We start from the raw sequence: 24,842 nt of genomic DNA on the forward strand, positions 1-24,842 counted from the left end.
GCAATTTTTCCTAAATCAGTATGCAAATAGTCAAATGCAAAATGCACAATGCATGTATTTTCTTTTCCCTTTCTTAATGTTGATGTATTACAAAAAGAAAGTTGTTATATAACTTTGATTTTGATTTCAAGCGAAAGTAAACAAGCTGGTCCAAAATCAAAAGACACCTTAAGATTTACTTGTTTAAACACTGGAAATGCATGAAATCAAACCATAATGACGAAAGTAAAAAGACTAATCAGCTATGGACAGCAAACAAGCTAACTCTTTAGACCAGCAAAATGCCTAACACAGGTTCAGATCTAAGAGGCCAAAGCAAGACTAGTTCACTTTCGTTATGGGAAATTGTAAATGATGTAAGAAATACAAAAGAACAAGTACAATTTCGTTATATAACAGAGGCGGAATGATGGCAAGTAAGGTTGGTTTCAGAATAGGTACAAGACTGGTAACTGACTGCAAAATCTATAGTGAAAACAGGCAAGAAAAAGGGAGGAAACCCCAAATGCACAAGGCAAAATTGGGCCAACGTAGGTGCTGCACAGCTAGTCTGGCTCTCAGCGAAGGTAGCCCCTTTGGGACCTGCGTTGCAAAGCAGGTAGCCTGTGTACTACCTGCTTTGGAAAACGAAAGTTGCGTTTTCTCAGTTTCCGGGTCACAATTTTCTCAAAAATTCACAGTTTTTGCTCAAATCAGAAGCTATCAGTCAAGCACACACTAAGGGATGACAAGGAAGATGAAAAGCTATCACTAAGAGCTTACAAGGATCCTTGTATATCAGCTCTTCAAATCATGAACATGCTCAGAAATGAGCTAGAGTAGCTGCCCTCTACTTCGCTTTTGATATAGTCAAAAGCTTTTCGATTTGGTACTCTTTTGTTCAGGAAATGAATAGCAAAATACTACAAACAATCAAACAGATACGATCCCCAGCGGAGTCGCCAATTTGTTGTAGGGAAAAGTATCCGACTCGGATGACCCTATCCCACTCTAAGGGTGATAGTACCTCAGCAACAACTGTAAAGAAAAACTACTTAAGGTTTACTTCTTTACGAAAGCAAGAGAGAATGAAGAAATGCACTAACCGTTGCCTTGCGCTTAATGTCGAATCCAAACTCTTCTCTTTGCTGCTTGCTCCCAGCTCCTTGCTCTTTTGGTGGCCCAGCTACGATGAGATCCTGCAAAATAACAAAGAAGGAAACTACAAGAAGCATGCAATCATAACTGATTCAAGGATTAGCATAAATCAAATATACAATTATCACAATACATCATTGAAACAAGTGCATATAGAAGAACCTCAATAGCTTTTATTAATGGAAGAAGTAAAGTTCTGAGAGTGTTACAACCGTTGAAGGCCCCAATCTAGCAACACCTCCCAGCAGAAAGAATTTCTCCTCTTCACCTCCTTCAAGCAATCACCCAATAGTTCTATAGTGAAACCAACAGCATATCATTACTTTGCACAAAATTCCAGCCTCCTGAGCTCATAGGAGAGAGCTCAATATATAGATGAATTGAGAAAGGATGAGTCAGCTTGCAACTGGTGTGTAGTTGCCTTGTGTCCTCTCTCACTTCAGTTGATCTTCAGTTCTTGAGTCCACTTGGAGAACCTTGCTTCCACTTGGAGAAACAGAGCCTCTGACTCATCACAAGGCGAAATCCCTGATCCAAGTGTCATTTTTGGAAGATTCCAGAGCAATGACTCAGTGTGCCACTTGTCCCATCTCACTCAGCGCAGGTGGTCTTTGTTCTACCTGCTTTGCAACGCAGGTACACCATGGAGGAGTTGAGTTTCAGCGCAGAAGCCTAGTGGAGCACCTGCTTTGATTTCAGGATTGCTTGTTTTTGAGTGTTTTCAGGTGGAGAACTGATCTGAGAGCTGTTGGTTTGCTGACCTTGTTCCTCTAGGGGTACGAACATCATGTTTAGGGACTTTGGATCCCTTGGATTATTGACAATTCATGCCCGATGCTGCCAAGCACAAAATTGTCTATAACAGCTACCTTGCAGCTTATATAGAGTTCCACTACGAATTCCCTGCATCAATACAAGTTCCCCCTGAACCATCTTGCAGGTATCCTTCTCGAACACTGTTTTTACACCTGCATCATCCAACTTGCTTACACAAATCAGATTTCTGGCTAATGCAGGAATATGCAGAACACCCGAAAGTGTTCTAACCCTTCCACCTTGCCAATTCAACTTTACTTTTCCATAACCAACGATTCTAGCCTTCCTATCATCCCCCAAGAAGACATCACCACCATCATATTTCTCATACTCCTAGAACCACTCTCTATGGGGAGTGAAGTGAAAGGATGCACTTGAGTCAATCAACCATGCCTCATGATCTACATGTGTACTTGAAGAAGCCAAGTACACATCCCCACCTTCATCTGAGGTGGTTTTCACCTTTGCAGAACTAACATCATCAGATCCCTTTACTTTATTAGGAGCTTTAGATTTACAGTCCCTTTTGTAGTGCCCTTACTTTCCGCATTTCCAGCACACCACCTTTACAAGTTTTCTTGGAGATTTAGATCTCCCACTCGATGAATTATTTTTGTTTCTGTTCTGGGACCATCCTCATACAAACAAGGCATCACCATTCTATCTCTCCGTATTTTTCTTTCTCATCTCCTCTGTCAGCAAGGATGAGACAATTTCATCAAACTGCAAGGTAGTTGCATTTCTACCTATTGCAATAACCAGACGATTCCATGAATCTGTGTAGAGAACACAAAAACTTGATGCACTTATCTTCATCTGAAATTTTAATATCAACAGATGCTAACTGACTTACCACAATATTAAATGAGTTTAGATTCTTTGTCATCGAGTCTCCATCTTTCATCCTCATGTTATACAGCTCTTTCCATAGGAACAGTTTATTCACCAGAGACTTATATTGGTACAAAGTCCCTAACTTGTCCGACAAAGCCTTCGCCGTATCTTCTCCTGATACATTCAGCAGTACTGAACCTGAGACACATAATCATATTGTGCTCTTTGCCTTCCGATCCAACTTCTTCCATTCTTCATTAGACACTCCCGTTGGTTTAGTACCCAGATCTACTGTGATCCACTGATATTTATCCACCAATAGATCCTCCATCTTGAGTTTCCACAACTCAAAACTTTGACCATTAAATTTCTTGATCTCTATCTTTCCACTGTTCGCCATCTTCTTTCACCACCAGAATCGATCTTGCAGATCTCCCACTCAATAGGGTCTACCACAGGCCCGAGCGAAACGCCTCAGCAACAAAGGCGTCCCCTTGAAGCCAAAATAGCTCTGATACCAAATGTATGTTTTAAACCTGTACAGAAATTACTTGCATACGAATTCTAAAACACAGAAAATAAACAATGCAAGAGCATAACACATAAAACACATATACACAGAGATTTTTGCCTGGATCCCAAAACTGGGACTACCAGATTGATTTTTCATTATGTTCCTTTCAATGTTACAATGCATATTTATACATGCCAAAGCGTCCAAAACCATGGACCGAAAACCATCGCGTCCAAAACCATGTGTGAAAATCATGCACAAAACCATAGGTAGGCCTTCCCAACCTAACATAGGGTCCAAAACCAAAATTTTCTAGGGCACTGCCCCAGACTCCATAGAGTGGGGTTACCTGCACCCCTCAAACCCCTTGTGACTCCCCCCGCTACATAATCGGCACAACGAAGGGGGGCTTCGCCCCCCTTCTAACCCCCTAGTTAACTATGTGGGCTAGTTGTGGAAAGAATATAATACAACCCAACAACCTATACAAAATGGGAAATGACAAGATCTTACGAAGATACGTAGCTGAATTTGAAAGAAGTCAGATTCTCTTGGAAGCACATGGGGGCATTGTAGGAGGACACTATGCAGGACGAGCAACTGCACAAAAGATTCTCTGCGCAGGGTTGTGGTGGCCAACCCTGCACCAGGATTCGAAAGCGCACTGTAAGGCCTGCGATATATGTCAAATGACTGGAAAACCATCACAGAGGGACGAGATGCCATTAAATCCACAGATGACACTACAACTGTTTGAGAAATGGGTAATAGACTTTGTAGGACCGATCAAACCTCAGGGAAAGATGGGTGCACACTGCATCATCACCACAACAGAGTATCTAACATGATGGGTGGAATTGAAACTGGTCAAAGATTGCACGACTGCCACAGCTGTAAAGTTTTTATTTGAAAACGTATTAACCTACTTTGGCTGTCCGAAAATCATAATGAGTGATCACGGAACACATTTGCTGAATGAAACCATCAGCGTGCTCATGGAAGAATTCTAGGTATATCATCATAAGAGTACACCATATCACCCACAAGTGAATGGGATAGTAGAGGCATTCAACAAACACTGGAAACCATCCTGACCAAAGTGTGCAACGTGTAGTGAAGCGATTGGGACTTGTGCGTCCTTGCAATACTATGGGCTTACAGGATAACGTGGAAGAAACTAATGGGACAAACCCCTTTCCGGTTAGTCTATGGCATGGAAGCTATCATGCCAGTGGAATATATCATACCTAGTCTGTGCATCGCAAAACTCACAGGGATGACAGACCGCAAAGCTCTAGAAGAAAGACTCGCACAATTGGAAGAACTTGAGGAGGAACGGTTCTTGGCAGGTTTTCATCAGTAGGTTCAGAAACAACATGAAAAATCTTGGCATGATCACCATATTAAGTTGCACACATTCAAAGTAAAGGAATTAGTACTGCTATACGATAGTAAGTTTGAAAAATTTCTAGGAAAATTCAAAATGCATTGGCTAGGACCATATGTGGTTAAGGAAGTCATAGATGGAGGTGCGGTCCAGCTCATCAAATTAAATGGGGAACCCTTCCCAAGCAAAGTGAACGAAAACCGCTTGAAGCCTTTCACATGTGGGCCAGCTATCTGATTAGCCGATAGCAGTACAATCTTCGCGCTTCAGAGAGCTAGACAATGGCATGGGACTATAAATACATATCGGTACAGATATAGGTAAACAGTTCAATTACAAAGGGTTTAGAAGGGAAAATGCAGCAAGTTCAGCAAGCAGCAGCTCAGTGGGCTACAAACATCCAGCCCATTCGGGACCAGCTAAAGGGACTCTACGCCAAGATCATTGTGCCAACCGAGTGATTTGAGGGCGAGTCATGATGTTTGTGTTGGGGGCTTGTTGGGCATGGGATCCCCCCATAGCATGTTTTTGGGCTTAAAGCCCAAGTTTTGAAGTTGTTATTATTGTAAAAACTTTGTGAATTGCAGGCATGGAGCGCAAATTGTTTGTTATATTCATAGGCCTCTCCACCCTAAGTTTTGAATGTAGTGTCGGCCTACACATAGTTCGCGGACCATGGGATTGTATAAATACAGTGAGGCTCTAAGTTGTAAAATATATATCAATGGAGAAACCGAATGAAGTCTAGAAGATAGCGAGCATAGAGGAAGAGTCTAAGTTCCTTGGGTTGTAGTAGTAGGAAGAGGCTCTGCAGCTGAGTGCGCGTACCCCTGCGGCTGAGTGTGCAGGGTAGAATCGAGTTTATAACCAGAGAACGAGATAATAAAGAGAAGTTTGATTCCAAATCTTGTGTTTTTATTTTGAATTATTATATGGTTGATATCTTCTACAATTATACTATTTTAGTTATTGTGCACACTTGTATGAATGCTAAACACTATTAAGTATAACTAAACACATAAAGATAAGCTAAGTTCATAAACTAATATCAGGTTAATAGTGAGGATTGGTGGGCTCCAGTATTGCGGCAATAATGCTACAACTCCTGGGACTCCCTTCTTTACTTTTATCAACCCAGTAGTTCATAACAAACTTGGAAGCGATGGTGCTGTATGCACAAGTGCTAACTCTTGTCGCAGCTGTCACCTGGTCAGCTGGCACAAGTCCGCTAGGAGCTTAAGCCAACTTCTATAAGCTCTGAGAAGAAGATTTTTAATTGATGGACGAAAGCTAACTCAAATAAGGCTGATCTACTTGAAGAAAGAAACTGGAAAGCTGAAAGGAAACGTAAACCATAGCAAACCCTAATTCTACCAGCTAGCCCTACTGATGCAAGAAAGAGGATGCAAGCTACTGAAAGAGATTCCATTGACTTCTAGGAGGGTAAAATGCATGTGTCTAAGCTACTTCTATAGTAACATTTGAAAAGAACATCTTTTTGTATTTTTGAATAAGTTGCAAGAATTATCATGCATGCAATTTAACTATTTTTTACTGTGCAGAGGTGGATTGGCGAGAGGAAATGCTTGGAGGAGGTAGGGAAGGTTCAGAGAGGTCCTAAGGGGTCCCTAACACCCTTCCAAAGAGTTTCCCAGAGTTTGGCTATCAAAAAACCTCATTCGTGAGCTTCTACAGGAAATCTACAGGGGTTCTACAGGATGTTCTGGAATTTCTACAGGATGTCTGTAATTTTCTACGGGATGCTCAGAAATGGGATTTTGGAGGATGGATGGAGAGAAAAAGATGAAGGAGTGAGTATGGAGGTAGGACAGGGGTGTAAGGAGGTCCAGGACTTGGTGGATGGAGCTGAGGAGAGATGAAGATGGCTGGATTTGTTCAAAGAGGATTGAAGCAATGTTGCACAAAAATTAGGGTTATGTGAGCAAATGTGGCAAACGTGAGGCAAGAATCTATATTAGGGGATGGATCAGATGGGATTGATGGAGTGTGGGTAGATATAGAAGTGGTATGGGTGCTCTGCAAGTTGTTTCTTCAACTGAACCAATAAAGACTTGAAAATCAAATACCTAGTTACGTTAACCTAATCTGATCTAGCTAACAGTAAAGAGAATGAACAGGAGTTTATTTGAAATGAAACCATGTATACTAACTATGCAATGAAGCAATCAAGAATCTAAAAATGTAACCAACTTCTGCAAAATAAAAAATAAAAAATCGAACACTAATGATTGCATGGGAAAGCAAAGACAATGTTTTTGTTGGCAGCAAGGTCACCTTGATCCCAACTCCTGATCCCACTGAGGGAGAGGTGAAAGCAGAGGTGCTTGATGGCCTTTTTCTGGAGCTTGTCCCTGTTAATAACCTATCAACTCAATCTAAACATCAAAAGCCTTTCTAATCATCAACAATGACCTAGAAAATCAGCAAGACTTTAATCTACTTAACAAAAATTATTTTGCAAAGACATAGAAAGCAAATAACAGTACATAAGGAAGCCTTGGCACTTGGGTTGGGCCCAACCCCAAGAGCTACGGGCTCCTATAAAGAACTCAAAGCTGATGCCAAATAGAGCTGCTTTTCATTATCCAAAAATAATCATGTCACAAGAAATTTATACAGCAGTAGCTACAAAAAACGAGCTGAGACAATGATAGCACTATAGTGCAAAACCCAACAGTTCCAAAAGTAAACTACGAAGGCTGAGGCCTTCCTATTTATACACTACGAGGGGCCTAGCATCCCTCCTTAATTCAAGGGACTTGACTGTTCAAACTGCCAGTAAACAGTCACTCTTCCCAAAGCTGCTCGGCTGCCTTTAGGATTTGTTTTGGTGGCCTGTTGAGCTTCGAGTTGAGGGTGGAGATTTCGAGGAAGGGCCATTTAATGCAAGAGACAACCTCCCTATGAATCCTCACCTTTGCTTCCTCAAGCTTGGCTGTCACCTGGCTCATAATTGCTTGGATTTGCTCCAAAATTTGTCCAAAATCCCTGAAATAACCACGTATTAGCCTCCTTGGTAAAGTGACCACCCTTATTCATTCAAATAACATAAACATACTTAAAAAACATGCATAATCTATGAAAAATTGTGGATTGATCAAGGACAATTAGGCAAAATGAGCCCAATAAGTTACCCAATTCGGGGCTCATCATCACCCCCTGCTAAATGGGTTGCTCATCCTCTGAGCAACTAGTCCAGCTCATCATCCTTTATAGCTTTGACCGCCTCCCTCACGTCCCAGGCCTCCGCGGTGATATCTTCTTCCTGGTCATGGAGTCCTGCTTTCCTTTCCACTTCCTCCCACTGTCTGTCTTCCTCCTCTTCCTTAACTCCTTCTAGCAATCCCAAAAGAAAAGGAGGACTGAATTTCAGAAAATCCAATTGGCCTGCAGATTTTGCATCAACTGTTTGTAGAGAGGTACCCTTGCCAACGCCTCCCTCATCCTAGTGGGAGTGTGGTATTCCCTTATTTTCAAGCTGTGAGGCAGTGTGTTCCGCCGCCTTGTGCAGGCCTGTAGGCAGTTTTCTCCCAACAGTCTCTCCATGTCCTCAAAGTGGGCAATAGATTGAGCCTGTTGCTCAATGTATTCTGGTAGATCCTAAGGGCTGTTGGTCAAGTGCTGGTGGGCGCTTATCACTGCTGAGGGGTCATCTGACTCTGCTCTGATCATTAGTGGCTCACTGAGTTCTCTTCCCATAATACTGCAGACCTCTGCTGCTCTCTTTTCCTCATGATTAATCCAAGAGGCCATGGCCATAAGTTGGACATCCCCTATCACAGTATTGGGATCCCATGCATTCATGTTTGGAAGGGCTAAGTTGTGCAAGTAAAAATATGATAATTTGGCCCTATCCTCTGATGAACTACTACCACATAGAGCTGCAAATTGATGATAATCTTGGAATGGAGTGATGCCACTTTGGGCCAAGGTGTTGATCTGAAACTGTAACCACTGATCCTTAAGGTATAGGGCGTATGCTTTGGTAGGCTGCGTACACTACAGAGCTTCTATAGCCCAGCTGGCCAGTTGGGCCTCCTTTTCTTGTACCTACTATTTCAGAGACCGTATCTCTTGGTCTGCTTGCAGTTCCTTCTCCTGTAGCTGTCTATTTAGTGTCTCAATTTCATCCTGCACCCCACCTCTCTTCTACTGTTCATCAGGGGTTTCTTTGTCTATTGTGGGCTCCTCCTGTTGCTATTGTTCTCCCAAGATGTGAGGCCTGTCTTCCTTCTTTTGTCCTTGTAGCTGTAGCTACTGTTTAAGCAACTCATTTTCTTCCAGTAGCTTGGCCCGCTGGCTGCTCTCCACATGCCATACCATAGCCAATTCCTTTCTTGCCTCTTTGAGTTGTTCCTCCAGGGGACCTATATCTTCCACACCCTTGGACTTATCGATCTTCATCCAAGTATGGGTCCTCACTCTCTCTTCTTCTAGTGCAAGGAAAAGTGGCACTGTGAATTTTTGGGGAATGATCTTTCCAACCTCTAAGAAGTTATAGTAGGAGCCCAAACTGGGCTGGGGGCTAGGTTCCACAATTTTCTCCACCTTTTCTTCCTCCTGTGGTGATTTAGCTACCTCTCCTTCCATTTCTTTAGTCTCCTTTAACCTAGCCAGTGTTTCCTGTAGAACAGTCTCAGCATCCTGTAGAGAGGCCTTTGTGTCCAACATTTTCATTATTTCTCTCCAGGTGGATGTCTTCGGGCTTCCCCGTTCATAGGTGATGGATGCCTTTGAGGGAGACCTCTCCTTTTGTGTAGCTGAGGTGTCTACAATCATGATTGGCTCTTTTGATGGTGGCTGGGGTCTGCCAGTCTGTCCTGTGTTGACTGTTTTCTGGCTTCCTGTAGAAACTTTTTTCACTGTTTTGGTTTGCTTAGCTGGGGTTGCCTTCCCTTTTAATTTTGTTGTGGTTGTCTTGGTTGTGTCCTCACTTGCTTGGACTTTTTTAGTCCTCTCTACCCTGCTCTGTAATCATTTCTCCCTTGGTGTTGGTGCCTTTGTTCCACCTACAGTTTTTGGCTCAGCAGCTTGGCCTTTCCCTCGTTTCTCTTCTTATTCTTTCTGTGGTGGTCTGTCCTGTGTTTCCTTACCCCTGGCTTTATCCCCTGCCTCAATGTGCTCCCTTTCTTCACTGCTGGATGAAGTGAGTTCCTCGGCAAGAATTCGAATATCATTATCCTTGGACATGTTGTGGAAAATCTCCCAGGAGAGAGGGACAGTGTAGGTATGGAGGGCATCTTCCACGAGAAGCTTGATAAGCCCATGATGGACTAGCTGATCCGATGTCCCTTCCTTCAATTTTGTGCCACACTCAATTAATGATTGTAGGAGGAAATAGGGGATGCTTAACTTCTGTTCTGGGGGTAAATCCATCCTATGTCTGAGTTCACTTAGCAACCGGAAGTGATGACCATAGACAATACTGAACCGCCCCTCACAGGTAATGTATTTCATGATCTGAAGGCTGACCTCGCTCCGAAAAGGATGTAGGCTGGCTCTCTGGATCCCATTCTTATCTTCTGAAACTATTCCTTTGGTAGGAAGAATTCTTTCTTGGCTTTTTGGCCTAATGGCCTCTCCTCTTTGCTCCAGGGTATCCCTAATCGCAGATCAGTAACCCAACTAATGAGTAGTGGGGTAAGCTTTAGGGTCAACCCTCTGAAATTCATAGTGGCCAGTGTCTTTGATTTAGGCTGCAGGGACATTAAGAACTCTTTTGTTACCTCATCGTCATGACCTTGAATTCTGTCACAAAAGGTCATCCAATTGGCACGGGTGAATAAGTTCACCACCTCGGGAGTTTCACGCAATTTTCTGGAATCTGAGGGTTCCTTCCTGATAAACCCTCTTGGCATGGTGAGAGTGCCCTGTTTCAATGCTCCAAGCAGAGAGGGACTACTGTTTTATGTTTTCTTCTTTCAATCCTCAGGACAGGATTTCTCAGGTGTTTGTATTTCAACTTTGCACCAATTCCCTGGTTCTAATGCTTTTGCTGCCCAAAACTCGACTGTCACAAGGGAATTAGGCTCCCATAGACAGAGTGCAGAGCTTAATTTTCATCCCCAACATGCATACAACCACATAAAATTCACATTCTTCATGCACAGGTTAGCCCTCACAGTGGTTTATCGTTTCTAGAGGAGGAATTTCTTAACAGGAACTGTGGAGGAGAATTTGACGCAGAACCAACTGAAAAATTCTGTGTATCACACAGGCAAACTACTATTCTTGACCCACAGGCAGACTTGTCTCTAATTCTCCTACTTCAGACAGTTCAATTCACCACCTTTCGAAATATCATGCATGGGAATGGTGTTTTCGAGCCTACCTCTCTTTGAAACTCCAATTTCGACGCAGAAAGTCCAGGTTTCTCTACTCCGGGAGGCTATGCTCTATTTCCTATAGATCCTCTTCCTATAGAATGCTTTGCCAGCTTCTGGAGGATGTCACGGCGCTTCTGAACGAGCTAAACAGGCCGAGAAGCTCAGGCTAACAAACTGCGGAGGAGGGGGACACGTACTTCGCTGAGAACAGTTGCAAGTGTAAATGACAGCGGTTAATTTGAGTTCTTCGGCCGAGCATTTTTGAATTACGGTGAAATTCATGGTGAGGGGGGTGAGGTGGCCAGGTCGATCCGTTAGCCAACATCATGGTCATCATTCCTCTGTGTGTCTCTGACATCCGTTACCTTCCCTGTACCATTAACCGCCGCCACCCTACCAATCCCGTCGATTCTCCCCGACTAGACACTTCCCACGTGTCAGCTGCACGTCTCTTTGGCGAATTCAAATGTAACCAAGCTCTTTCAGATCCCATGAGGCCATTCGACTAACTGTGGGTGGCCAGTGCCATTCGACTAACTGTGGGTGGCCAGTTGACTGGCCACCGAATTCGTTCAATCCTAACCATTTCACAGATATGCAGTTTTCGGAATATGGTCCATGCAATTTGACGAATAAGGTTAGGCACTTACCTGTGTGGCCGTGGATGTGTTCTGTAGGCTTCAGGACTTGGAACGACGGCTTTTCTCGCTGCTGCTTCGTGCATAGGTGTTGGAATCCTTCTCTCATTGGTTGATACTGTGTGCACGGCTTTAGGACCCGATCCTCTGGTTGTAAACACTGCATGCATAGGCTCCGTCTGATTTCAGCTGTCAAGGAGGTGTTCACGTCCAAGTGGAGTTTTTTCATGTCCCCTGTGTCGATTTCAGCTGCTACTGACTCTAGAGTATGTGCTCCAGATGGATAAGCTACTACAGGATTCCTGTATGACATCCTGTAGTTGCTTCTCCTCCTGGGATGCATGATGAAATAAGCAAGGTTGTATTCACAGATGAAGAGTCCTCATGGAGCTTTGACAGGTAGAGTGTGCGAGCCTTTGTGTGCTTGATTTGTCACTTGGACAAAAAAATTTCAATCTAGGGAAAACACGACTCTTTGTATGACTATGCAGGAATACATAACCAGATTGTTGCAATGGTGGTGGAAAGAGATGAAACTGGTGATTGATGGAAGAGAGGGGTGGCTACAGGCCTGATCAATAGACTTCAAGCTTCAAATCCCCTTCCACAATTGAATTTGGCCTGCCCGACGGCTCTACAGGATGTTTCCTGTAGAAATGCAGAACTTCCTGTAGAAATCCGCAAAACGTCCTGTAGAAAGCCCAGAACTTCCTGTAGGAGGTGGAATCTCGACCCGAATGTGATCAAACCCTGGGAAAAGTGAGTGGCTATGGAGGGAGTGTCTGTAAGGATGTCCGGTAGCCTAGTACGGACCCCTGTCCTCATTTTTCACGACCTTCTTTATCTGCACTGTATTCCCTGCAACCTGCAATAATTTTCCAGAGATTAGACCTGTTTCTTTCTCTCTTTTTTTTTTTGCGAGACAGCAGGGGCACCTCCATGAGGTTTTCACCCCCACTATCTTCCCTGGGCGTCTCAGAGAGGTTTTCACCCAAGGATATTTTTGTATTCCATTTCTTTATTTGCTGAGAGACAGCTGGGGCACCTCCATGAGGTTTTTTATTTATTTATTTATTTATTTTTTATGATCAAGGTGTGGGTGGAATAGGGGCAAAACCCTGCTCCACTACCAACACTGATTCTTCCAAAGTTTCAATGAACTCCTGCCTCGAAAGGGGTTTCCTGTAGATTTTCAATTGATGCCCATTGACAAGCATGGGGATGGCTTCTTCATCAATGGTCCTGATAAGGACTGAACCATTGTCATTGCATTTCTCCACTGTATATGGTCCTAACCATCTTGTCCTCAACATTCCTTTGAAATCCTTGTATCTTGAGTCATACAACAGCGCCCAATCTCCCGGCTGGAATTGCTTTTCTTTAAGGTGCCGGTCATGCCATATCCTCCTCTGGAGTTGAGCTACTTCTGAGTGGAGGAGGGCCTGCATTTTGTGTTCATCTAATCCATTTAGTTGCAATAATCTTTAATGTTGAGCATGGCTGAGATCAAGGTCCAGCTGAGCTGCCATCCTCAATGTGTTGTATTCGAATTCTATGGACAACAAAGCTTTCTTCTCGTAGACCAGCTCATAAGGTGTGAAGCCCGTTGTAATCTTCCAAGTGGTTTTGTAGGCCCAGGTGGCCTCAACCAGGAGATCTGCCCAATCCTTTCTGCTGCTTCTCACCACCTTAGTCAAAATCCCTTCCAATTCTCTATTAGTGACTTCCACCTACCCATTTGCTTGAAGATGATATGGAGTGGAAGTCCTATGCTTGATCTTGTGATGAGCGAGAAAGTCTTCAATCAGGTTGGAGGTGAACTGGCTTCCTTGATCGGTGGCTAACTCTCTTGGGTAGCCAAACTTGTAGAAGATATTTTCTCTTAAAAACTCAGCCACCTTTTCTTCTGTTGCTGCTTTGATTGCCTTTGTTTTTGCCCACTTTGTCAGATAGTAGGTGCACACAATGATGTAAGACCTTTACTTTGAAGGAGGGTTGATAAGACCCACAAAATCCATGCCCCACTTCTCAAATGGCTCGAAGGTCACTTGAGGTTGGAGAGGCATTTCATCCCTTGGAGTCAGTTTCCCCATCCTCTAACATCGGTCACACTGGTTGATGTATCTTTTGACATCTTGGTGAAGAGTAGGCCAATAGTAGCCTGCCTGTAGAATTTTGAAGGCATTCCTTTTTGTTGCAAAGTGGCCTCCACAAGGTCCATCATGACAGGTTAGGAGGATGTCAAAGACTTCCTCCTCCCTAACACAACGCCTCAAGATCTGATCTGGGCCAAGTTTAAATAGGTTGCCCCTGATCCAAGTGAACGGGGCACTCTTCCTCACAATTCTGCTCTTCTCCTTTGAGGATAGATGTGGAGGGAACTGTGCTGAGACCAAGTAATATTCTATATCAATAAACCATGGAGAGAGTACTAAGATAGCAAACAGGTGTTCATCTGGCATCTGGTCATCCACTGTCCCTTCTTCACCTGTAGGCAAATCCAATCTAGACAAGAAGTCAGCAACAACATTTTCCTTACCTGTCTTGTCGACAATAGTCAAATCAAATTGCTACAACAAAAGTAGCCATCTAATGATATGGGCATTTACATCAGGCTTATTCATTAAGTATCTAATCGCAGCATGATCAGTGTGTACAAATGTTTGATAACCAGTGATGTAGTGTCTTAACTTGTTTAGGGAATGGACTACAGCCAGGAACTCTTTCTCAGTTACAGTATAGTTCATTTATGCCTTGGACAGGTTTTTGCTGACGAAGTATATGGAATATGGTAGTTTCTCCTCAACTTTTCCTAAGGCTGCCCCTATGACTTTGTTCGATGCATCAATGTGGATGTGGAAAGGTAGGGCGCAGTTTGGACCTCTCAAGATCGGGGCGGACACTAGCTTATCTTTCAACTCATCCAATGCCCCTTGACAGTCGTCAGTCCATTTGAACTCAACATCTTTCCCGAAGAGGCCAAAAAATGGCGAGGCTAGCTTACTAAAATCTTTAATGAATCTTCTATAATATCCTGCTAAGCCTAGGAAACTCCAAACATCTCTCACCTTTTGAGGAGGTGGGACCTTCTGGATGATAGAAATATTGTTAGGATCCACCTGTAATCCTTGTTGAGAAATGGTATGACCTAGCACGGTCCCTTCAGTCATCAGGAATTCACACTTTTCGAGACTGAGGGACAGGTTCATCTCAATGCACTTGGTTAGAACTTTTCCCAGATTAGTCCATGCTTCTTGGAATTTGGACCCATAAGGAGTAAAGTCATCCATATAGATTTCTATCGAATCATGGACCAACTCATAAAATATGCTCAATACTACTCTCTGGAAAGTGGCAAGAGCGTTGCATAGCCCAAAGGGAAGGACTCGGTAGGCAAAGATACCCCATGGACAAGTGAAGGTGGTCTTATCTTGGTCCTCTGGGCTGATTTGGATCTAATTATACCCGCTGAACCCATCTAGGAAAGAGAAGAACTTCTTCCCTGCCAGTCCATCCAACACTTGATCTATGAAAGGCAAAGGGAAATCGTCTTTCTTGGTGGCTTTGTTAAGTTCTCGGTAATCTACACAGATTCTCCACTTTCCGTTCTTCTTGGGCACAAGCACTAGAGGTGAGACCTAATTATTCTTCGATAATGTCTTTAAGGGCTAGATTCATTCTCCTCTGGGGCTGCTTGACTGGTTTAAAATCTTCTTTAATGAAAATGTGATGGGTACAAACCGAAGGGTGGACTCCTTTCATCTCATTATAGCTCCAAGCGAAAGCATCCAGGTGATTGTTTAGTAAGCTACTGATCCGGATTTAAACAGGAACACAATAAAATACAGAGATAACCATACACACAAAGATGCAGCGGAAATAATACTTCATTTCATTACTGTAAAATACTGAAATATGCTTACAACCAGAAAAGGAAATAAACCAGCTAGGGCAATGGTAACTTATCTCTGAGAAGAGATGTGCGGCTACATGCCGCTGAATTGTTCTAAAACTGTGTTACAATGAGGCTCGAAGGCCTATTTATTGTTGAGAAACAATGGAAAACCTTTCACATCCCGAAACCTAACCCTAGAAGATGAAACGCCAAATTGTGGGCCCCATTTGGGTAACTTGGTACATCAATTTCCCGGGGTCGTAACTTTGGCATATGATCTTCGTTTGACGCATACGATAGCTCGTTAGAAAGATCTATCCTAGTACTACCACTTTGGGAGGCAACATCGGTCGTTGGACCCATGTTGCCCTAGAATTCCCAAAAAGCGTCGTTTAGGGCCTCAAAATGGCTCTGGAAGTTCAGGACCCAAAAAAGCTGCTAAAAATAGTAAACTATGCTGCAATTTAGGAAACTGAAAAGACTGAAAGAGATAGTTGTGGGGGTCCAAATGGGATAGGTGGGTGGCCACCAAAATCCACTTGGATCATTCCTCCCCCCTTAGGAAGCAATGGTCCCCATTGCGTTGAGTTCCTCCATCTTCTGAACTTGTCCTGCAATCTCTTATGTGTCCAGTAATGGTGAGAAGCATGGTCGATGATGGTCCATATTGAACACTTGGTGCAAGCGAAGGAATGGAGGAATGCTGTGCTTCAAAGCATTGTTGCTCGTAGCCTTGGTACTGGTGTAAGGACCATGTCGGAGTGGTCTGAGTTTCTGATGGGTTCTGGTAAGGCGTTCTCTTTGCAGATGCAACCAGACTTTGTTGCCCACCTGAAGCTTGTGTGGTACCCTTGTGGGTGAGGAGAAGCTGTTCCTGTGCTCTGTCATGACCATATACCTTTGATGCTGCTGCTGCGTGGAGGAACCCTTCGCGGGGACCATGGATGTAGCAATGATCTTCTCCATACAAATGAATTTCTTGGTCTGGGAGATGAGCTTTTTGCCTTTCTTAGTAGTGATCAAAGATGTGGCAATAGGTGGGGCTACCTCCGGTATCCTGTATAATGAATTATTTAAAGAAATAATGATAGCACGGGGCCTTGACTCATACACAACATGTCACTTGCACAAGTATGGTTGGCCTAATAATACATCACAAACATCTAGAGGTGTAACATCACACAATACCTCGTCTATGAAGGGCTTGATGCTGTAGGGAAGGCGGCACTGCTGGAAAACTTTGAGATCTCGTCCTTCATGAAGCCACCCAATACTGTACGGCTGTGGGTGTGGTGTAGTCGGTAGGCCAATCGCTTCATGACCTCTACTGAAATGAGGTTCTTTTGGCTACCACTATCGGCAATGAATTGTAGCGGCGAACCCTTCACCCACATCTGTGAGTGGAAAAGACGCTCCCCTTCCTCTGGATTTTCAGGCTCATCTTTCTGGATCTTGGCGGTGGCAACAATGGCACTGGGATCCGAATCAATGATCTTCTTCCCTTTGCCATTCCCCTTATCAAGTCCTGGCTCAGGGTCGGAACATGCATCTGATTCGGAAGCCTTCAACTCGGCCACTAGCGACTGCTTGTTCCTACACTCACTTGTGTTATGAGTGGGACTCTTGTGGAACTCACACCACTTCCCTGTGTCCTTATTCGGCTTCATGGTGTTGTTCTTTTCTTGCGGCTTCGACGGGTTGTCTTGGGTCACCCCACCTTGGCTTTGTCCTTTGGGCTTCGGATTTGCAGATCCAAAGTCTCGCTTCTTCTGTTTGAACTTTTGCTCTATTTTGACAGCGTATCGGTATGCTGTGCCGAGTGAGGAGATGTTCAAGAACCCCATCTCTTCCTGGATGTATCTGTGTAGGCAGCTACGGTATTTGAGTACCAGATGCAACTCAGAATCTTTGATACCCAACTGTGTGCGAAGGGTATGAAAAATGTTTGTGAACTCCGGCACATCTTGATCTCATCCCTGCCGCAGTGTGGTCCATTTGATGTATTTGTCCTCATAGCTTCCGACAGGGTAGCATTGCTCCTTGATGGCATCCCGGAAGTCATTCCAAGTGGTCGCGGCTGAAAATAGTGAGCCTGTACTTTCATCCTTCTACTCGCAGTAGATTTCCCACCAGTCCTTGACGTGGGGGGCTGCTTTGGGAAGAGCGAAAACAATCTTTTCCCGACTTGAAAATTCATGAACAGAAAAATACCCATCTAGTAGATTTAACCATTTATCTACGGCATCTGCGTCTATTTGACCCTCGAATATGGGGATTTCAAAATTAACTTGTACCTTAAATGGCGTGGCATTTCTAGAGTCGCTGTTGGAAGCCGATGCATCGCCTCTGGGTAGCCGCTGAAGGATCTGGGCAAAGTTGTCCATCATTGCGTTCCGTTGTCGCTCGAGGGCTTCTTCGAGCAAGATTTTGATAGGATCTCCTGCCCCCTCATCTTTCTTCTCATCCGCCATGGGAGGCCGTCGGGATTTTCGAGGCTGATCTTGCAAAGGTTCGACCAGTTCAAGCCCTAAATCCTTATATCCCGACCTCATTGGGGACATGCAAAGAAAAACAGAGAAAAAAGCAGACCGCTCTGATACCACTGATCCGGATTTAGACAGGAATGCAATAAAATACAGAGATAACCATAAACACAAAGATGCAGCAGAAATAATACTTCATTTCATTACTGTAAAATACTGAAATATGCTTATAACCAGAAATGGAAATAAACCAGCTAGGGTGATGGTAGCTTATCTCTGAGAAGAGATGTACGGCTACATGCCTCTGAACTGTTCTAAAACTGTGTTACAATGAGGCTCGAAGGCCTATTTATTGTTGAGAAACAATGGAAAACCTTTCACATCCCGAAACCTAACCCTAGAAGATGAGACGTCAAATTGTGGGCCTCGTTTGGGTAACTTGGTACATCAATTTCCCGGGGTCGTAACTTTGGCATATGATCTTCGTTTGACGCGTACGATAGCTCGTTAAAAAGATCTATCCAAGTACTACCACTTTGGGAGGCAACATGGGTCCATGGACACATGTTGCCCAAGAATTCCAAAAAAACGTCGTTTAGGGCCTCAAAACGGCTCCGGAAGTTCAGGACCCAAAAAAGCTACTAAAAATAGTAAACTGTGCTACAATTTACGAAACTGAAAATACTGAAAGAGACAATTATGGGGGTCCAAATGGGATAGGTTGGTGGCCACCAACATCCACCTGGATCAGCTACACAGCTCTTTCTCCTGGGAGGGAGATAGGGAGGAACTGATCTTTAAAGTTCTTTCGGGGCCAAACTCCACATTCTTAACCCTGGGAGAGGTCGGATCAGTCACACAGAGGTCCACTAAAGTGCTGGCTTGGGTACCCTCCACCAACTCTTCTAAGGACTCTGCACTAGGAGGTGGATTTCGAATCAAATTCTCAATCAACTCATCCTCGGTTTGAGGACCTCCCCTGGTAGTTTCTACTGTGCACAATGGTGCAAAGTAGACCTCATCCTCATCTCCCTCTTCCAACTAGAGTGGTAAGTCATGTTCTAGCAGAGGTTGGGCAGGAGGGTATAGGACTAGCTACTTGGACATAGGCCCGTTCTTGATGGTCATGCTTCCAGCTCGACAACTGATGTAAGCATCTGCAGTGGCTAACCAAGGCCTTCCCAAAATGAGGGGGTATCCAGTGAGCTTTGCCTTTGGCTGAAGGACCAAGAAGTCCGCAGGGTGCTCCCAAGATTCAACAGAGAGCAAGACATCTTCCACAATCCCTTCGGGAGTCACGGTGGAGTGATATGCTAACTGCAGGACTGTTGAGGTCTTCCTTAAGAAACTCTGAAGGTTGAGTTTAAGCATGGTGTCCCTGGTCATCACATTAATGGCAGCCCCTAGATCAATTAAGGTATGGGGGATTATGGTGCCATTGATGTGGACATCAAGTACAGGACTCCCAGGGTCCAAATACTTTGGACAGATGACTTGCCCCAACATTAGATCCGACAGTTGTCCTATGACATTGATAGTCGGGGCATCTGTCTTTCGCTTACCTGGGTGTGTAAAACACTTCACCTTAATCAATTTGTTATATATTGGTACATCTTTTATGGCCTGGAGAAGTGGTATTTTCACACACAACTGTTTAAGTTCTCCCAGAAGTTCAGTCCCTTCTGGGTTCGGTTGCATGGTTACTGTTAGTCTCTCAGGAAAGGGTGGAATGGATTTTGGTTCACTTTCTTGTTTCTCTTCCTCATCCTTTGGGGGAGGAGGTTGGCGATCTGGAAGGGTCTTCCCAGATTGCAGGTTGATCTCCTGGATCTCCACAGCATAGGTAGGGCATGTTGTCTCCCTAGTGTATACCTGCTGGTCCTGTCGGTTGTTGGGGTTCGAGTTCGGTTGAGCAGGCATCTGGGTTTGTCTTGGAGGAACAGGAGGTAATGGTTGTGGTTGAGCCAGTGGTGGAGGCAGAATGGTGGGAGGAGAGTTGTATTAGGGCCTCCACCCCGGTTGAGGTGCATTCCACTGAGGTTGTGGCTGGACATGTGAGTGAAACGAATGAGCAGTGGGTTGAGTATGGTATTGAGATGGATAAGACCATGGAGGAGATGTGAACCAGGAAGGATGAGCAGGGGGCCCCCAAGAAGGTATGTGAGCAGATTGGTTGGGGCTATAATAGGCTTGGGATGTCCCTTGCATCCCCTGCTAGTAAGGTCTGGGCCCATGTGGCCTCCTTTGGTTGAGGAAGTAGAGAGGTTCAGTGGTTGCCTCAGTCCCTTGGTACATGGCTTTAAATCCAGGAAAGGTTTGGCATTGGTTTGTGGGGTGGTTTTCCTCACAAATGAAACATATCTCTACTGAGTGCAATGGACACTCGTTCTTAGGGTGCTTCCTCGTACATCTAGGAAAAAAAATGGCCAAAGCCCTCTCATCTTCCTCTTTCTTTTGTTGGATTTGGAAAGTATCAAGTTGCATGGAAATGGTCTGTCACATCTCACTTTTGAGGTCTCCATCTGATTAGCAAACTCATGCTTGGAGAAGGTGGTACTAGCTGAAAGTGGATTCCCCCTACCTCTTTTTCGGGCTTCCCTAGAGTGGTTTCTAAACACAGTCTTTATGTCGTCATAAGGTAGTTGGTAGATGTCTCCTCTAGCTAGCATGTGAAGGGTATCTATAAGGTCTTCAAGGACTCCTCGGAGCAGAACCAACTTTAGAGATTCAAGGTCAAGTGTGCACCTGGCCCATTTATAACTGAGTTGGAACCTTTCCTCATAGTCTTCTAAAGATTCGTCATTTCCCATGGTCATCCGGAAGATCTCTCCCTTTGTTTCCTTGGACCTATAGTAGTTCCAGTATTTGTTGTTAAAGGCTTGCTGCATCTGAGCCCAAGTGCTGATATTGTTTCTAGGTAACCCCATGAACCAGTGTAATGTTGCATCCTTGAGGGTAGAGGGAAAGAGTTTCAACTTTTGCTCGTCTTCTGCATAGTCATAAGTTCGACAAAGGACAACACACTCAAACAGGAAGGTATCAGGGTCTTTAGTGGTCAATCCATGGAAATTAGGTAAGGTTGAGGGACTTATGTTCTTCATCTTCATGTCCCCGTTGGTCTCTCGGATGGGGAAGGTACCTTCAATTCTCTCATCATCCTCTCTACCACTTTTGTTTTCAGCCATGGTCTCAAAAGGAATGTTTTCTTGCTCTTCTTCTGTTATAGGATCCTCGTATATCTCAGGAGGTTCACCTATAGGTTCTTCTAGGTCACTGCCACCAAAGAAGAGAGAAGGGTGACTCAGTGAAGTGGTGGGGGTGTTGGGTAGGAATTTTCCGGTATTATCTCTGTTCCTATGAGGCATGAAAATATTTTTGGTTGCTTTTGTTTTTTCTACTTGTACCTACAAAACTGAAATAGATGGAATTGAAACTAACTAAAATCTATTTTTTAGAAATGAAAATGCAGAATTGAAATGAAAGCAGGAAAGGACTAAGCTATTTTGCTGAAATCAAATTGCAGGAATGAAATGCTAGACTAAGCTTGCAGAATTGAAATTCTATTCTACGCTTGCAGAATTGAAATTGCGGAACTGAAAGGCTAATCTATGAAAGTAGGAAATGTCTAATTTGCTTTGCATAAATGAAATTGCAGAATGGAACTGAAATAAACTACTTAGAAGAAGGTTGGAGTAGAAAAAATAGAAGAAAAACAGTAATCACAAATACTCTGATGCTTCACCGGCAATGGCACCAAAAAGAATGGTGGGTTCTAGTATTGAAGCAATAATGCTACAACTCCTGGGACTCCCTTCTTTACTTTTATCAACCCGGTAGTTCGTAACAAACTTGGAAGCGACGACGTTGTATGCACAAGTACTAGCTCTTGCCGCAACTGTCACCTGGTCAGCTGGCACAAGTCCGCTAGGAGCTTAAGCCAACTTCTATGAGCTCTGAGAAGAAGCTTTTTAACTGATGGATGAAAGCTAACTCAAAGAAGGATGATCTACTTGCAGAAAGAAACTGGAAAGCTAAAAGGAAACGTAAACCCTAGCAAACCCTAATTCTACTAGCTAGCCCTACTGATGCAAGAAAGAGGATGCAAGCTACTGAAAGAGATGCCATTGACTTCTAGGAGGGTAAAATGCATGTGTCTAAGCTACTTCTACAGTAACATCTGAAAATAACATCTTTTTGTATTTTTGAATAAGTTGCCAAAATTATCATGCATGCAATTTAACCGTTTTTTACTGTGCAGAGGTGGATTGGCGAGAGGAAATGCTTGGAGGAGGTCAGTAAGGTTCAGAGAGGGCCAAAGGGGTCCCTAACACCCTTCAAAATAGTTTCACAGAGTTTGGATATCAAGAAACCTCATTCGTGAGCTTCTATAGAAAGTCTGCAGGGGTTCTATAGGATGTTCTGGAATTTCTACAGGATGTCTGTAATTTTCTACAGGATGCTCAGAAATAGGATTTTGGAGGATGGATGGAGAGAGAAAGATGAAGGAGTGAGTATGGAGGTAGGACATGGGTGTGAGGAGGTCTAGGACTTGGTGGATGGAGCTGAGGAGAGATGAAGATGGTTGGATTTGTTCAAAGAGGAGTGAAGCAATGTTGCACAAAAATTAGGGTTATGTGAGAAAATGTGGCAAACTTGAGGCAAGAATCTGTATTAGGGGATGGAGTAGATGGGATTGATGGAGTGTGGGTAGATAGAGAAGTGGTACGGGTCCTCTGCAGGTTGTTTCTTCAACTGAACCAATGAAGACTTGAAAAAACAGAGACCTAGTTACGTTAACCTAATCTGATATAGCTAACAGTAAAGAGAATGAACAAGAGTTTATTTGCAATGAAACCATGTATACTAACTATTAAATGAAGCAATCAAGAATCTGAACATGTAACCAACTTCTGCAAAATAAAAAGAAATCGAACACTAATGATTGCATGGCAAAGCAAAGATAGTGTTTTTGTTGGTAGCAAGGTCACCTTGATCCCAGCTCCTGATCCCACTGAGGGAGAGGTGAAATCAGACGTGCTTGATGGCCTTTTTCTGGAGCTTGTCCCTATTAATAACCTATCAACTCAATCTAAACATCATAAGCCTTTCTAATCATCAACAGTGACCTAGAAAATCAGCAAGACTTTAATATTCTTAACATAAATTATTTTGCAAAGACATAGAAAGCATATAACAGTACATAAGGAAGCCTTGGCACTTGGGTTGGGCTCAACCCCAAGAGCTACAAGCTCCTATAAAGAACTCAAAGCTGATGCCAAATAGAGTTGATTTTCATTATCCAAAAATAATCATGTCACAAGAAAGTTATACAACAGTAGCTACAAAAAACGAGCTGAGACAATGATAGCACCATAGTGCAAAACCCAACAGTTCCAAAAGTAAACTACGAAGGCTGAGGCCTTCCTATTTATACACTACGAGAGGCCTAGTAGCCCTCCTTAATTCAAGGGACTCAGCTATTCAAACTGCCAGTAAATAGTCACTCTTCCTAAAGCTGCTCGGCTGCCTTTAGGATTCGTTTTGGTGGCCTGTTGAGCTCCGAGTTGAGGGTGGAGATTTCGAGGAAGGGCCATTTAATGCAAGAGACAACCTCCCTACGAGTCCTCACCCTTGCTTCGTCAAGCTTGGCTATCACCTGGCTCATAATTTCCTGGCTTTGCTCCAAAATTTGTCCAAAAAACTTGAAATAACCACGTATTAGCCTCCTTGGTAAAGTGACCACCCTTATTCGTTCAAATAACATAAACATACTCAAAAAACATGCATAATCTATGAAAAATGGTGGATTGATCAAGGACAATTAGGCAAAATGAGCCCAATAAGTTACCCAATTCGGGGCTCATCAAGGATTTGGATAATAACACTGTTCAGGTCCTGAGTAGGGCTGCGCGAGGGCAGCATCACAAGTTGCAAGGTACTGATAGGTGTGCATAGCGATGTGCGCGCAAGGTCAAACCGTGGACCACTTGGATACCATCAAACATCTATAGGGTGCCGAAACCTGGTTCTAGCACCCTCCCATACTACTTCGGTATAGAGCTCACACGTATTCATCTCCTCCACTCCTTACCATGCATCCCTCCATCATTTTTATCATTTTTTCCACTCCATTGCTTCGATTTATGTGAAGACTGTGTTTTCTACAGGATCCCCTGTATTCCTATAGGATCCCCTAAAAAACTACAGGATGATCCTGTAGGAATTACAGTGGCCTGGAAAACCTAGAGGAAGCAATCTGAGGGCACATGGTAGGTTTGTTAGGTCCCTAAGATTCACCCTAGGCATGATCCAACACCTCACCTCGTCCACCATCATCATCCCTGCACTCACCATCCAAAAAAAAAAAGATCAGTTTCAACAGTTTATGCCAGTCATGGAAAAAAAAAGAAAAAAAAGGAAAGAAAAGAGTAAGAGAATTACCTGAGTGTCCTTTGCTCTACACACACTCCTACTCCTTCTTTCCATTCATTACACCATCCTCACAGCCCCAACTAGCAACATGATTAAAGAATTTTGAGGGAGAAGCAACTACAGGACATCCTGTAGGAAATACTGTAGCAGCCTATCCCACAGAATGCTAATCACCAGCAACAGGTCCTCACTAGGATGATCCAGGAGCTCCATAGCAGTAGCAACATCAGATATTCAGTCACAAATACTTTCAAAAGCCAGGAAACCATTAGTAGATAGCAAGAGGAGGAAGAAGAATGGCATGCAGAAAATAAACAACACAACACCTATGATCTTTGACAACTACATCATGGCACCGA

This window comes from Pinus tabuliformis, chromosome 6 (assembly GCF_031772625.1).
Source record: "Pinus tabuliformis cultivar Carrire ecotype Pingquan chromosome 6, CPIR1, whole genome shotgun sequence".
In the NCBI taxonomy this organism is placed as follows: domain Eukaryota; kingdom Viridiplantae; phylum Streptophyta; class Pinopsida; order Pinales; family Pinaceae; genus Pinus; species Pinus tabuliformis.